The sequence below is a fragment of the Bos mutus genome, chromosome 13 (assembly GCF_027580195.1).
Source record: "Bos mutus isolate GX-2022 chromosome 13, NWIPB_WYAK_1.1, whole genome shotgun sequence".
NCBI classification, from domain to species: domain Eukaryota; kingdom Metazoa; phylum Chordata; class Mammalia; order Artiodactyla; family Bovidae; genus Bos; species Bos mutus.
Window position 1 is genome coordinate 25,687,077 of NC_091629.1, and position 11,097 is coordinate 25,698,173.

The following is an 11,097-nucleotide window of genomic DNA, read 5'->3' on the forward strand; positions in this document are numbered from 1 at the left end:
GTATCCAGGGCTGCCCTCTGCCTTCTCCCCTTTCTCTCTGGGGACATGGCAGTGCTCACAGATTTCTTGAGGCCTCAAACTCAAGGAAGCAAGATGTGCTGAAGGCTGGAGGCCCAGCGGGTTCCAGCAGGAAGTGAGCAGAGTTGGGGAGGGGCGAGATCTAGATAGGAGAGGGGAACACTGAGGCAAGGAGTTCTCAGGCAGCCTGGAAGATGCTTTTTTAGAAGCCCAGCCTTGCTGTAGCTGCTCCCCTCCCAGAGTCCTTCCTGCTCCCCGAAACACAGGACCAAGCTCTCATTCCAACAGCAAGACCCCAGGGCCTGGCCCCAGTCCTGGCTCTGGATTCCTCCTCCACTGCCTCCCAGATCGACATGAACACTCTCAGCTTCCTTTCTGCCATAACTTGGCCTTTTCCTATCACCTGCGGCCTTGACCCGAGAATCTCCTCCATCCCCCAAGTCTGTCTCAAATGCCACCTCCCTCAGGGACCGGTCCTTCCCCTGGGGGAAACATGATGTCTTCCTGCCCCCTCAGCCCGGACACCCCCTCCTCAGGCATCAGGGTGTCTGCTTCATGGTTTTCCAAGCTCCCTTGAGGATGTATAAAGATTCTGTCCTCGCCTTTGTATCTGCCACACCAGTGACTCTCAGGTCTGAAGGTCCTCGGCCCACTGTCTGAAGTTGTTGAACTGCATTACAGGCCGCCTGGAAGTTATCCAAATACTCAGTGTCATAGCCCAGCACCCTTTCTCAACAAGCTCCCAACCTCCTTGCTGAAGAAAGGGAGCATGTGCCTGTGACTGAATCCCAGCTCCGGCCAGTTATTTTGCAATTTCTCCCTCACTTCTGCACATTCACTCTGTAACGAGCTCCCCAGCCAACCTGACTCAGGGGGTTTTGGAATCAGTGCTTCATATTTGGTTTTGGACCCAGCTATTTCCAGTCTAATTTCCCTTTGATTCCTAAACAGCCAAATCCAAGATCGAGTCCCTCCTTTAGACGAGGACTCTTCACCACTGAAGATACGCAAAAGCTCATGTTCCAAGCTTTGAAAGGTTCTGGATAATTTCAGGAGTGGATCTAATGTAAGGTTTCCTAAATGCACTGCTTTGCAAGGGGAGGCCCTCTTTGAGATAGGATGGAACAGCGTTTTAAGGATGGAGGGCCTGGAGAGCTTACCTCCTGATAGATGTTATCTATCTTTCTTCATTTCACCCATGAGAAAACCCAGATCCATGTTGGTGAAATGATTTGCTCAAGGTCTCAGAAGATTTCAGGAAGAACCATATCCATAAACCTAGTTTAATAATTTGGGGTCTAGCGCTTATCCTCCCTGCCCGTGTTTATAAATAATTTTGTAAATAAGAATTATCTCATCAGGACCGAGTTCTCACACTCCACCGAGCTGCGTGGGGGGCCCAGGTGAGAGCTCCACATGGGAAGGGATGGGGTGCCTGCACCAAGCTGACTGCCTCCTTTACCAAGTGAACCGCCTGCACCCAAGTTCTGATCTCTGGAGCTGCTTGGGGACCCAAAGGAAGACAGGTGCAGAAGGTGAACTCACAGGCTCAATTCTATCTACTTGCTAGGTCAGCCATGGCCAGGCAGATGGTGTGTCCTGGGTGCCAGATGCTTGTAGTTTTATTAAGATTTTTGGGTCACATTTATTATAACTTTTTTACAATACAATTCACTCTTTTTAGTGTACAGTTCAATGAATGTCTGACTAATGCACATATTAGTTATGCAACCACCACCAAAATCAAGATACGGAGCAGTCCCAGTTCAGTTCAGTCGCTCAGTTGTGTCCGACTCTTCGTGACCTCATGAATTACAGCACGCCAGGCCTCCCTGTCCATCACCAACTCCTGGAGTTCACTCAAACTCATGTCCATTGAGTCGGTGATGCCATCCTCTGTCGTCCCCTTCTCCTCCTGCCCCCAATCCCTCCCAGAATCAGGGTCTTTTCCAATGAGTCAACTCTTCGCATGAGGTGGCCAAAGTACTGGAGTTTCAGCTTTAGTATCATTCCTTCCAAAGAACACCCAGGACTGATCTCCTTTAGGATGGATTGGTTGGATCTCCTTGCAGTCCAAGGGACTCTCAAGAGTCTTCTCCAACACCACAGTTCAAAAGCATCAATTCTTTGGTGCTCAGCTTTCTTCACAGCCCAACTCTCACGTCCATCCATGACTACTGGAAAAAGCATAGCCTTGACTAGATGGACCTTTGTTGGCAAAGTAATGTCTCTGCTTTTTAATATGCTGTCTAAGTTGGTCATAACTTTCCTTCCAAAGAGTAAGCGTCTTTTGATTTCATGGCTGCAATCACCATCTGCAGTGATGGAGCAGTCCCATCACCCCCCAAAATTCCCTCATGACAATTTCCAGTGAAACACCAACCACCCCAGCCCCTGGTGACCTCTGATCTGCAGGTGGCTTTTCCAGAATGTCACAGAAATGGAGTCATACTGTACAGAGCCAGAAGAGTCTCTTACTTAGCCCCAGGCATCTGAGACTCCCTCAGGTTGCTGAGTGCATGGCTAACTTGTTCTTTTAATTGCTGAGTCATTTGCCATGGTGTTGTTGGATCACAGTTTGTTCCTCATTCACCTGTAGAACACTTGGGTTGTTCCCTGATCATTATGAGTAAAAACTACAGTGAACATTGTGAAGAGTTGACTCATTGGAAATGACTCTGATGCTGGGAGGGATTGGGGGCAGGAGGAGAAGGGGACGACAGAGGATGAGATGGCTGGATGGCATCACCGACTCGATGGACATGAGTTTGAGTGAACTCTGGGAGTTGGTGATGGACAGGGAGGCCTGGTGTGCTGCGATTCATGGGATCGCAAAGAGTCGGACATGACTGAGCGACTGAACTGAACTGAACAGTGAACATTTGCGTGTGGGTTTTTGTGTGAACATAATTTTTCATTTCTTGCTGGTAAATACTGAGAGGGAAACCTGGATCATATGATAAGTATTTGTTTAACATGATAAGAAACTGCCAAGCTGTTTATGAATGAAATCCCAGTTGTTTTGGGTCCTCCCCAGCGCTGTGCATATGTGCACGCTCAGTCACGTCCAACTCTTCGCCACCCCATGGACTGCAGCCCCCCAGGCTCCTCTATCCATGGGATTCTCCAGGCAAGAATACTGCAGTCAGTTGCTATTTCCTTTTCCAGGGGATCTTCCTGACCCAGGGATGGAACCCAAGTCTCCTGCTTGGCAGGCAGTTTCTTTACCATCTGAGTCTCCAGGGAAGCCCTCACCAGCACTAGGAGTTATAGATTTTATTAACTTCACATCTTGTAGTATAAGTGTAGTGGGATCTCACCATGAGTTTATTCTGCATTTTTCTCATGACTAATGATGCTGAGCCCCTGTTTCAGAGGGGTTATTGGCTGTTTGCATATCCTGTTTGGTAAATGTTTATTCAAATCTACTCCCCATTTAAAAACCTTGAGGTGTTTGTTTTGATGCCAGTTCTTTGGAATTTTCAAGAGAATCAGAAATTGAGAATTGTTTTTATATGAAATCTTTTGATTTTTAAAAATAAGACCAAGTTTAAGAGATTTACAGAGATTCTGTGTCGTCTCCCAGGCAACAGTACTGGGTTTTCAACCCCAAATCTGACCCGAAGTCTAATGTCCCTGCCCCTGTACCAGGGAAATGCCAATAGTAAAGTAAGTGGGTGGGACTTCACCTTCCAATGCAAGGGGTGGGGGTTTGATCCCTAGTAGGGGAGTTAAGATCCCACATGCCTCTTAGCCAAAAAACCAAAACATAGAACAGAAACAATGCTGTAACAAATTCAATTAAGTCTTTAAAAATGGTCCGCATAGGCCTTCCCTGGTGGTGCAGTGGATAAGAAATCCACCTGCCGATGCAAGGGACACTGGTCCAATCTCTGCTCAGGAAGATTCCATGTGCCATGGACCAGCTAAGCCTGTGCCCCACAATGACCGAGTCTGCACATTGCAGCTACTGAAGCCCAAGGACCCTAGAGCCCGTGTTCTGTAGGAAGAGTGAAGTGAAGTGAAGTGAAGTCGCTCAGTCGTGTCCGACTCTTTGCGACCCCATGGACGGTAGCCTACCAGGCTCTGCCGTCCGTGGGATCTTCCAGGCAAGAATACTGGAATGGGCTGCCATTTCTTTCTCCAGGGGATCTTCCCAAAGCAGGGATTGAACCCGGGTCTCCTGCATTGCAGACAGACGCTTTACCATCTGAGCTACCAGGGAGACGCAACCACAATGAGGAGCCCATGAGCCGTAATTTGTGAATTGCCCCCGCTCATCGAAACTAGACAAAGCCTGAACGAAAGCAATGAAGACCCAGCACAGCCAAAAATAGATAAGTAAAAATGATACACATATAAGAAAATCTTAAGAAAATGAGAGCAACAAACTGGGGAGAAAACCCCACTGGTGGCCCTCTTTTGTTAATTTCCTTCAGGTCATACTGAGAACTCCAAACTCACTTGCTGAGTGGGTGACACGTTCTTCCTCTTATCAGGATTTACCCAGCAATGAGTCTTGGGAATGTCATACTCAAGCAAACTCAAGTTCGTAGAGACAGACCGTAGAGTGGTGGTTACCAGGGGTCGAGGGGAGGGGCCTGGATGGTTAGCTTGATGGGGACAGAGCCTCAGGTACACAAGATGAAAAGAGCTGTGGCCATGGATGGTGGGGATGGCTGTGTAACAATATCAAAGTGCTCAGTACCATTGAACTGCTCTAAAAATGATTAAGATGGTAAATTTATGTTCTGTGTATTTTACCACAATTAAAAAAAATAACGTAAAATAACAACAAAAAAATGAAATAGACTATGAAGGGGGGAAATGCTGATGCTTTTCATGGTTTTCACATAATTTCATACAGTATATAAAATGTCTTCTAAGACCATCTCTGTGTCTTTGCGGCTTAAGGCAGATGAACCCCATCTGGAGAGTTTCTTTTGGGTTTTCTGTGGCCCTCGCCAGCGACTCAAGTTTCTTGACAGCTTTTATGCTCATGACATTTTTGCATTTGGAACTGGGGGTGGGCACACAGCTGTGATGAGCTGTCATCCTTCAGTAAATGCAAGTCCGCTCTCTTGTGAATGTCAGAGAATTCCACATAGACGTGGTTGAAAAATAGACGGTGCCTTAAGGAAGGGAGTCGAAACAAAGCACTTGGATCACCTATTCAGCGGGAAGGTGGGCCCAACGGAGGCAACAATGATTTTCATGGATGTGGGTCAAGGCTGTCGTCAGTGGAAGCGTCAGACTTCACCAGGACCCGAGGCCCAGGTGGGGTCCCAGCCCCCAGCATTCTGAGGGCCCCGCCTGAAATCCACTCTCTCATTATCAGGGAAACCACGTGGGTCCCTGGTTGTCCTTAAGAATCAGTGTTCAAGGTTGCAAGGATGCTCTGTGATTGTGAAGCCCTTTCAGGCCCACCCTGCCCACGTGATCATGGGATCATCACTGGGCCTTGCGTGCTCAAGGTGAACAGCCGCTGTTCCTTGCTGGGAAGTATTCACATCTTTGGGACCAAAGCCTGTTTCTTTGTCTGTACTGAGGGGGAAGCCCAAAGTCATCTGGATGGACCATCTTCTTTTTTTCTTTTTAACTTTTTATTTTATGTTGGAGTAGAGTTAACAATATTGTGTTAGTTTTAGATATACAGCAAAGTGATTCAGTTGTACACATACATGTATCTATTCTTTTTCAAATGCTTTTCCCATTTAGGTCTTTACATAATATTGAGCAGAGTTCCCCGTGCTGTTCAGTAGGTCCTTGTTGGTTACCCATTTTAAATACAGTAGTGTATACATGTCCATCCCAAACTCCCAGTCTATCCCTTTCCCCCAACCTTCTCCCCTGGTAACCATAAATTCATTCTCTAAGTCTGTGAGTCTGTATGGTTTTGTAAAGAAGTTCATTTGTATCATTTCTTTTTATATTCCTCATATAAGCAATATCATACGATAAGGACAGACCATCATAAAAGAGAGGACCCTTCCAAACTTTTCCTAGTAAGGCTTGGGAAGTGACCAGAGTCTAAGCATTTAAACTCTAAGCCAAACAAACAAACAAGTGATAAAGGCCCTCTCTCCCTGTCCCCCGACCTTGCTGTATTGGGGAACTCTTGGAGGGCCTGGGATGGGATTAATCTACTTGGGGTAGGGTAGGCCTTTTTACCTTTAAACTCCTGGAGGCTCTTGCTGTAGGATACCTCTTCCTCAAATTCAGTCACTCCTGTGCAACTGATGAACTTTCTGCTATTTTCAAAAATTGCCTATGTTTACTTTATATTTTTCATTAATAGATTTTAATTTCTTATTGACTTTGCTATAGCCAGTGGTTCTCAAACTGCATATCTGTCACCTGCGGGTCTTGTTAAGACACAGATTTCTGACACCCCTTTCCCCTCACCCCCAGGGTTCTGGAGATTGAGAATTTGCATTTCTAACAAGTTCCCGGGTGATGCTGAGGCTGTGGGTGTGCTCAGGCAGGCCATGTGTGTCTGTGGGGTGAGGGACGGGGTGCTACATGCAGACTACTATTCTGAACAATAGGATCCTGAAAATCACTGATTGAATTTTTGGCAGTTGAGCTGCTTTTCTAATGCACATTAAAATAAGGAAAGAACTGCCAAGAAAAATTTCTTCTAGGAACCTGAGAAATGATTTTATGTGCCCCTGAGTGTCCCTGATGAGGTGGTACACACACTGGATTGGATCCTGAATGCTTGCAGTGGAAGACCCAGTGCTGGGGTGCCTTGGAGAAGCTCTGCTTTCTCTAAGTCTAGTTTCCTTATTTGGTACAAAGGGAAAAAAATCTCAGACCCGTCCCCTTTAAATCCCAGAGAGATGGATCTGGTCCAACTCGCGAATGGGGGTGGAGACAGTCACTGAAATACCCGAGCCAGCTGGGTAACAGGATGGATTGCAGACCAGCCATTGCTTCAGACCCTCCATTGCTTCCGACGGGTCAAACTCTGTGGAGAGTTGCAAAAGTATATTTGGGAGAGGGGCTTCCTAATGAAGAAAGCAGGAAACGATGTTGTGAGCTGCTGGGAACTGAACAGGAGAGACAGAGTGTGAGTTGACGGCATCCAGAAGGAGGAGCTTAGATTTGAGTCAATTCCGGCTGGAAGTTGGTCCCGGAAGCAGGAGTGTGATACCTTGTGTCATGTAGGTCATGGTCTTGTGCAAGAGCCCAGAGGATATGGGCAGCATGAGACCATGACCGCTACAGACTGGGGACAATGCAGTGGAGGAAAGACAGGGTCCCCCAAGGTCTGAGAACCAGAAACAGCATGAAGACTCAGGCTCTGCTGAGATTTCCAGCTGACTGCATCTCACCTTGCACCTTGTTGGACTCTGACCTCCTGTCCCCACTCCGAGGCATTTTAGCCACTGTCATTGTTTAGATAAGTTATTTCCCCCTGAGTTCACTGGAGCAAAACACTGGCCTGGAAGGCAAGCACTGCCCAGGCCCCTGGTCTAGGCTGGACAACACCTGAGGCGTGGGTCCAGTCTGGCTCTCTGCTTGGGCAGCGGGGAGGACTGCAAGGACCTGGGAGGGTCCTGGGAAGGTGTGTGGGTCTGGCCAGGACTCTGGGGTCCCCACGTCTTCCCCTCTCCCCGTCAGAGTGCCCCTGTGGAAACAGGAGGCGTGATTACTTTCCAGCCACTGTTCACCCCAGATGTATTTGCTGTATCAAGTTGTGACATCTGTTTTTCTAAAAGACAAGATTGCTCTCACTGATCACCAAGGAAAAACCAGAGCTAGTCATTATTTTCTTGATTTTTTTTCTAGCCCTAAAATGAATATTTAAAGCATGAGAACAAATTTTAACTTTCAAGATATTATGTTAGTACTGCTTTTCAGATATGAACTCAACCTCGCACTTTCCAAAGTCAAGTCCCCTGACATTTTGCCTTCTGTTCATCGTTTTCAATTTTAAAACATAAATAAAAACTCCAAGTAGTCACGTGGATGAGGAGCTTTGCTTTTTTGCCTTTCTAAGCACTGTGCTGAGATAGTGATGGTTTATCTAGAATCTACTGTTGACATATGAATATATGGTACCCCAGGCTCTGGAGGCTGGAATGTGGCTTCAGGCGTGGTGAGCTCCAGTCGCTCTGAGCTGAGCAACTTCTGTGTCAGAATAGCTGCCACTGAACCTACGCGGGACGAGGTCAACAGTGTAACCAAGAATTCTCTGGATCAGCTTCTGAGGACAATGCAATGCTCATTAGCAGATAAGTAATAAAAATGGGCCAATTAAAGGCTTACAGAGCTTTCGAGGGAAGTCACTTTAGTCGAATCCTACTCTTTTTGACCCTATGGACTGTAGCCCACCAGGCTCCTCTGTCCATGGGATTCTCCAGGCAAGAATACTGGAGTGGGTTGTCATGCCCTCCTCCAGGGGATCTTCCCAACCCAGGGATCGAACCCACATCTCTTATGTCTCCTGCATTGGCAGGCATTTTCTTTACCTCCAGTGCCACCTGGGAAGCCCAGAAGCTTATAGACACATTGGTGCTGTTGGTCCTTGTTTAGTCACTCAGTCGTGTCTGACTCTCTGTGACCCCATCGACTGCAGCACGCCAGGCTTCCCTGTCCTTCATCATCTCCTAGAGTTTGCTCAAACTCATGTCCATTGAGTCGGTGATGCCATCCAAACATCTCATCCTCTGTCATCCCCTTCTCCTCCTGGCTTTACTCTTGCCCAGCATCAGGATCTTTTTCAATAAGTAGGCTCTTCTCATCAGGTGGCCAAAGTATGGGAGCTTCAGTTTCAGCATCAGTCCTTTCAGTGTATATTCAGGGTTGATTTCCTTTAGGATTGACTGGTTTGATCTCCTTGCAGTCCATGGGACTCTCAGGAGTCTTCTCAGTTCAGTTCAGTCGCTCAGTCATGTCCAACTCTTTTCGACCCCATGAATTGCAGCACGTCAGGCCTCCCTGTCCATCACCAACTCCCGGAGTTCACTCAAACTCATGTCCATTGAGTAAGTGATGCCATCCAGCCATCTCATCCTCTGTCGTCCCCTTCTCCTTCTGCCCCCAATCCCTCCCAGCATCAGAGTCTTTTCCAATGAGTCAACTCTTCGCATGAGGTGGCCAAAGTACTGGAGTTTCAGCTTTAGTATCATTCCTTCCAAAGAATACCCAGGACTGATCTCCTTTAGGATGGACTGGTTGGATCTCCTTGCAGTCCAAGGGACTCTCAAGAGTCTTTCCAACACCACAGTTCAAAAGCATCAATTCTTCGGTGCTCAGCTTTTTTCACAGTCCAACTCTCACATCCATACATTACTACTGGAAAAACCATAGCCTTGACTAGATGGACCTTTGTTGGCAAAGTAATATCTCTACTTTTTAATATGCTGGTTGGTATAATAGGTTGGTCATAACTTTCCTTCCAAGGAGTAAGCGTCTTTTAATTTCATGACTGCAGTCACCATCTGCAGTGATTTTGGAGCCCCCAAAAATAAAGTCTGACACTGTTTCCACTGTTTCCCCATCTATTTGCCATGAAGTGATGGGACCAGATGACATGATCTTCGTTTTCTGAATGTTGAGCTTTAAGCCAACTTTTTCACTCTCCTCTTTTACTTTCTTCAAGAGGCTTTTTAGTTCCTCTTCACTTTCTGCCATAAGGGTGGTGTCATCTGCATATCTGAGGTTATTGATATTTCTCCCGGCAATCTTGATTCCAGCTTGCGCTTCTTCCAGCCCAGCGTTTCTCATGATGTACTCTGCATAGAAGTTAAATAAGCAGGGTGACAATGTACAGCCTTGATGTACTCCTTTTCCTATTTGGAAAAGGAGTCTTCTACAGCACCACAGGAGTCTTCTACAGCACCACAATTTGAAAGCATCAATTCTTCGGCACTCAGCCTGCTTTATGGTCCAACTCTCACATCCATACTTGACTACTGGAAAAACCATAGCCTTGACTGGACGGACCTTTGTTGGCAAAGTGAAGCCTCTGCTTTTTAACACATAGGTAATTAAAGCTCATCAATAACAACAGTTGTTTGTTTAATAGAGACTTTTTGTTGTCAGAGAGGAGTCATCTACTCTGGATGCTGTTTAGAGCTGCTGGGCCATGGTGATGATGGAAAGCAGAGGGCCTTTAGTCAGTCTCAGTGCTTTGAAGTTTTGCCTGGACAAGGCCCCCAGCCCTGCCCTTGGTGTATCACTGACTCAGTGATACATGGCTGTTGTGTGGATCAAGTCAACTCTGAAGGGCTTCAAGGTAGCTTTAATTTGTTCTCTAGAAGACAGAGATGTTCTAGATACTTCTAAAAGAATCCAGAAGCATTTCCTCAAGGGCTACCCGTGAACCACAAAATCCTACTATTATGAAGATAGATGCTTCTAAAAAAATAATATTTGGGAAACTTGATCTACCAGGTAACAACAGTTATCACCAAACTAAAGTAATTTATCAGTGTGATTATTGGCAGTAGGACATAGACCAACAGAACAGAGTCCAGAAACAGAACCTCTAATGTATAGAAACTGGAGATAGGCCAGATCTCTGGGAAGAGTATGGATTATTCAACTAATGGTGCTGTACCAATTGTTTGTCCATATAACAAAAAAAAAAAAAAAAAAAGAAAGAAGAAGAAGAGGAAAGAAAAGAAATTTGAACCCTTTCTCAGAACCTACTCAAACTTAAAAGTGAAAACAGTTAAAACAAACACTTTTCAAAAAGTTATAGGATGTCTAACCTTGGGGTAGGTAGGATTCTCTTACACAACACAATAGTCCCATTCCTGGGAAAAAAGATTTATAGGTGAAGAAAATCAGGAGGAGAAGGGGAGGAGAATGGGATGACAGAGGATGAGATGGCTGGATGGCATCACCAACTCAATGGACATGAGTTTGGGTAAACTGTGGGAGTTGGTGATGGACAGAGAGGCCTGGTGTGCTGCAGTCCATGGGGTCACAAAGAATCACACAAGACTGAGCGACTGAACCGAAAATCAGGAAAAGATTCTCTAGGTCATTTGTAACCAGTGAAATGCAATGAGATGATGACATCTCTTTAGATGACGACAAGATACCGTTCTGTATTCCTGGGAG